Source organism: Hibiscus syriacus, unplaced genomic scaffold (assembly GCF_006381635.1).
Source record: "Hibiscus syriacus cultivar Baekdansim isolate YM2019G1 unplaced genomic scaffold, ASM638163v2 tig00110346_pilon, whole genome shotgun sequence".
Classification (NCBI taxonomy): Eukaryota; Viridiplantae; Streptophyta; class Magnoliopsida; order Malvales; family Malvaceae; genus Hibiscus; species Hibiscus syriacus.
The window spans coordinates 798,563-804,472 of record NW_024062697.1 but is presented as its reverse complement, the minus strand read 5'-3'; the positions used below and the strand labels follow the sequence as shown (position 1 = coordinate 804,472).

Sequence of the window (5,910 nt, the reverse complement as noted above, 5' to 3'; positions counted from 1 at the left end):
TACTTCAGCCATTTTTATCAAAACTGTTTTTGGGAAAAGAAAATTTTCCTCTCAATCGGGTGAACTTAGTAGAGGCCGAGACGTGTTTTCGTGGAGGCTTATGATTTGAACCGTTCGTGATCACCACTTCTCGTTGTTGTCTTTGCTGTTTTTCAAGGAACCCATTATAAGTATTCACATCCTTTCCTCCCAATTTTGGTTTTACGTACTTGGATCACTAGTGAGACCGTTGAGTTTTGTTTCTGCTGCGCCGTGGGGTGCGCCGACGGTCCCAATAGAACATATGCACGTATATGAGTTCCATCTAATGCTACCATGCAATCTTTAAAATATGGGTAAAACCTTGAATTATTTCTTATCTCTAGATGAGTTGACTGATCAGGTAATCTAATGGCTAATTGATATAATTTCAAAATAGCTCTCAACACAATCCTAAAGTAATGGGGAATTGTTTCAATTGATCTATAATATCTTGATCCAATCACTCAAAATCTTACATTATGACCAATTATATGTAAAAATATTAGAACTTGCTCTTTAACATTCACTGATCTTGTCTACTGCAACAAACTGTTCCTAGTAAGGATGTCACAGATTAAAAAACGTAATTGGTCACATTCATATTATGTCGATACAATTCTGGTCACCTCTATATAAAATATTATTTATGTAGTTTCTCTTTCATAATCTCGATTCACATGATGTTCATGAGTTATTTGCTTTCTATATTTTATTCTGTGAATCTAAAGAGCCCCAAAAGCCAATGCTGAAGCAGTGACTCCCACTATTTTTTTATGAATAGAATTATGTTCCATCTACAAAGAAATGATAATAATAATTTATGAATTCTAGAACTTTATAATAAATTATAACCACTATCGTTTAATGAATAAAAGTACGTTGTTGAAAGTTAAGTACTCTTCCTTTGTTTTGTCTCATTTTGGATCAAGTCTACTATACTCAATATTATGTATAAGTTTCATATGAAGTATTAAGAATTTGTGCCATATATCATATGGATTTGATCCAAATTTAGTTATACCTAACAAAAATATAGTATAAGAAACTAGATTCATATTATGTTTAAGCTTTTACCTAAGCTAAAGTTCATATTACGTTGAAGCTTTTACCTAAGCTAAAGTGGATGTAATTTATGTCGATATACTATTATGAATTTATGTCATATATCATATATATGAAATATGTACCTCGTTTCTTTTTTTTATCAATGAAATATTGTAAATTCCTTAGCTTTTGAATCAGTTTAGTTGTTGCAATAATAATAGCAAAAAAATGTTAACTTGTATATTTCTTATTGTAAAGAAATAATAATAAGAAACCATAGCTAGTTTGAAAACTACCACATCGAAAGTATTACTCAAGAAGAAATAAACCATTACATTATGCAGCATGTAAAACTGGAAATTTCATGATGATTTGTAATCGATCTAGGCTAGTGCAAACTCATAAATGTGGTTTTCAGGGTGAAATACATACTCGAATGAATTGGTTTCTCCTGTATTCACATCTAGTGAATCAAAAAAATTATCAACTCCGTTTGATTTGTATGATCAAACTATGTAAACCCAAAAAAATGTAATAGAAGAAAATTTGTTTGGGAATCTACCAGCTAGATTTGTTTGAAGATCCTCCACTTACTCTATAACATTAGGCTTGATATGATCAAACATTAATACATTTAGCTTTCTAAAGCTAAATACCCAATCCCAATATATTTTCCACTTGATGTGGGATTGAGCATTACGAATTTGTTTTCTTTTTTGGGTTAAAATAATCTTAGGTTGTAAAGCCTTAATTAAATATTAAATAAACACCCTCCCGAAGGTAAAAACAAAAAAGAACGGTCACCAAGAGACCAGTTTAAATCCAACATACTCCAATGGTGCTTCAACGAAGACCCCGTTCAAACCCAAAATGGGGATCAAGAGTTGCTAACAGAGGGGAGGATTATGAGGGAAAGCAGTAATCACTACAAGAAAATATATACCTTTAATGACACACGAACGATGACACAAGCTAATTTATGACTTGCAAAAAATGTGTCATAAAAAATGTCATCTTTTTAAAATATGAACGATTTATGACTTACAATAATGTGTGTCATATTTAATAGTCATAATCAAAAAAATTTGCAAAAACACGGAGTACACTTTTAATTGTATGTCATCTGTAAAAGTCGTCTTTTAATTTCTCCCAATTATTTTCATCCTTTCTCGCTTCTTCCCCCATCGATAATCAGTTCACACCGCATGCTTCCCCCCTTTTTCTCTTTTTCCCTTTTTCTCTTTTTCCCTTTTTCTCTTTGCATTAGTCCACTAGTTTCGCCATTCACCACAACGCATATGAAGGGAGTCAAAATTCAAGGGTTTTCACAAGTATTCATAGTTCTCTATTCCACCATTCAATTTGGGTTTGTTCCAATTTCGATTGGGTTTTTTAGATTTTATGAATGGGTTTTTTAGAATTCTTACAGAATACACCTGAGTTTCAGGAAAGATATGGCTTGTTTTTTATATGTTTGATACCTTCATCTGTTGTCTCATTTTAATTTTTGTTTTTGGGTGCTTTTTCAATATTTATCCCTCATTTTACAATATCCAAGGTATTTGAACATTGTATAAATTGCTTCCAAACTAACTTCCAATGCTAAATGCTGGAACCAGTAAGATATGAACTTGAAAATCCTATAAATGTATATATATTTTCATGTGAATTTCTACGAATGCAATTCACCCTTGTTCATTGTTGAAATAGTTGTCTCTAATATGTTTGATTGTTTATAATGATATGTTTAAAACTATTAATAAAATGGAAATAATATATTATTAAAGCAGGAGTGTAAACTTGTTCTTTGACGGACTAGTGTTGAAATTTGCACTTCTTGATGGAAGAATAAGGTGCATAGAAAAAGGGATTCACATTCTTGTTTATCATGTTGGTCAGTTATCGTTAGTAAAAATATTAGCAGCATAGTTCTCATTATAGTCTTTAGTTTCAATGGCTATGCTTCCATTTTCTAAAATGTGTATGCTTAAGATGATGAATTTGCACCAAATTCTAAAAATTCATCCTTTTTTCTAGTTTAATTCTGAGTAATCGTATATTTTTCAGTTTATAATTGGGACTGATTATTGACAATTTAACGAGCATATGAGAGGGTTTACATGAAAACAGATTGTGTATATTGTGATTGAAAGTGAAACTAAATTATCTTAAACCAAGGCATGCATTCCAGCTTAAAGAATATATGTCTTAACATGTCGGGCTCTTGCCCATTATATAGGTTGTTTACTGTTGCTCAAACAGTTAGCGCAAACTACTACTTCTGTGTTTTTCAATTATTTGCAAGGTTAGATTTCTCTATTACTTTCAAATATGTAGCAAATTTTGTCTGATGTTACTTGTTAAGATAACTTTTGTTTCACATGATCAGCTGAAACTGTAATATATAGAATATATTACAACATGAATATATCTTAGAATGGTCACCTTACTCTTAGGGAGTTGAAATGTGGAAACTTGATTGACGCGATGCTACATGATGATGAGGAAGAGGAAATTAATAAAGTTTTGAGGTAGGGACTTGGCTTGGAATAAGTAATTACTTTTGGATGCATGCTTAATACATTCTATCTGATACTGATTATTTTCACTTTGCAATTTCTCTTCTTCTATACTATATATACATGTACTTTTCATATAAGCACTTTTACGTGATATACTGCAAGTTTTGGGAGCTGGATACAGAGCATGATTTCTTCATTGATAAGGAGAACCTTATCAGATATGGTGTAACCATGCGCTTACCTACTGGATTGTTGATAGGATATTTTCTCATGTTTTTCTGTGTCAGATGCCATTTTTGTTCCTTGGTCCAAACTACATTCTATATGCAGAAGAACATTTTCATTTAATTGAACTGTCTATTCCACTTTCATTTTCTATTACTTATTCTATGTCATTGATTGACTTAATTTTATTCACAAGTTTGGAACTTTCACTCATGTTATGCTTCCATACCATTAGGTTCCAAGAAAGTTTACCAGTAAGGTCGAAGGGAAGATGGGGTATGAAGATTTTGTTTACTTCATCCTTGCAGGGGAGGACAATTCATCTGAGCCTAATCTTGAGTACTGGTATGTTTGTGTTCTTACTCTGTAAAATCAAGGGTATTATGTTTGATTTTGTTCATGGATTATTAATTTTGAAGTTTATCTTCTTAGTGATTGAAGTAAATATACCCTCTACTTATTTTATAAATTCACTTGTTTGAAAAGTCCCCCAAAATATTTGAAATGACATTTTTTTGCACTCCTAAAAAATTATGAAAATATTTTCAGAAGCTACCTTTGGGAAATTAAACTTGCTCAAAGAAAAATTTAACTGATGTAAATGATTCATCGGAATTTTTATAAATATTCCATAACTTGTTGCTGCTGCTGTCTGTGGGTGAGAAAAATCAATGTGTTTTGAAAGGGTGGAGCTTCTAGATTATCACAATGAGAATGGAGTTCCAACAGTTTACAATTTTTGGCTAGTTTTTCCAATGTGGTTTTTTTCCTTTTCTAGGTTCAAGTGTATAGATTTGGATGGCAATGGGATCCTAACACGTAATGAAATGCAATTCTTTTATGAGGAGCAGTTACATCGAATGGAATGCATGGGACAGGAGCTCGTGTTATTTGAGGACATCTTATGACAAATAATTGACATGATTAAACTAGAGGTTCTCCATTTTATTTGCTCTCTTTTTATTTTCTTGTCTATTTAATACAATGCATATTGGAGTGTGCTCATGGAAAATGGATTAGAAAACTAATTTTGTGTTAAGATCTACTTGTAATTTCAAACTTAGATTTATGTTGGTGTAAAGGTAGGTTTCTAGAAAATTGAGTTTAATCTCTTCTCATGCTCCTCCTGAAGTAGATAATTAATGGTTAATTCATAATAAGATCATTTAGTGTGATCTAATGAGATAGTTATACATTGAACTACTTTTACCATATCTTGGTTTGGGATTTTAGGTCATGAGTGTTCACTGAATGCTCCTTCCTATACACTGCAAATGAAGATAGAATGTTTTACATGTTTAGCTACGTCACATTTGCAGGATAAGAGCTATGTCACAATGCGTGATTTGAAAGGCTCTAAACTTTCTAGAAGTGTTTTCAACATCCTTTTTAATCTTAACAAATTCATGGCCTTTGAGACTCGTGATCCATTCCTAATTCATCAGGTAAATGTGTTACGTTAGCTCCTTTAATATTAACATTACCATAAATTATAAATCATCGTACTTCTATGCAAGTTTCAGATAACAACATTATTTGTATCGAAACAAACAGGAGCGTGAGAACCCTACATTGACAGAGTGGACCAATTTGCGCATAGAGAATATATTAGACTTTCAATGGAAGATGATGTCGAAGATGCCTCTAATGGAAGTGCAGATGTTTGGAATGAATCGGTTGAGGCTCCCTTCTAAGTTGAATAAGGTAAGCTTGTCCAGTTCACATTGTGTTGTTTTGTTTTGTTCTGGATTTTACCAAAACGAAAAAAGAAAAAACAATAGATGCGTAAAAGAATGTAATTTCCAATGCATGTGCGCTAGCTATTTTGTAAGTGCGCCAAATCAAAGAATAAAAGCTAAAATGACTGCAAAAATTTATAATCAAGCAACTAAGAAGTTCATGCAAGCTCACATACTCATTTTTCTCATCATATGTTATTTCTCTACAGGTGCTCAAAGAAGAGCTCAACACTTCTATGTTGAGCACCGGAAGGAGAATGTTGCCTTGATGGGCAAGGAAGGAACTCATTGGAGAAGAACTTTTGGGATTGTCCTTCTCGAACGTACGCCGGATGCACCTGCAAAGGTTTTTCAGGCCT

At 32.4% G+C, this 5,910-nt stretch overlaps 1 pseudogene; it reads left to right on the top strand.

Moving 5' to 3' along the window:
* The first annotated feature begins 2,470 nt into the window (after positions 1 to 2,470).
* LOC120120734 lies at positions 2,471 to 5,506 on the top strand (annotated as a pseudogene).
* Positions 5,507 to 5,910: the final 404 nt, after the last annotated feature.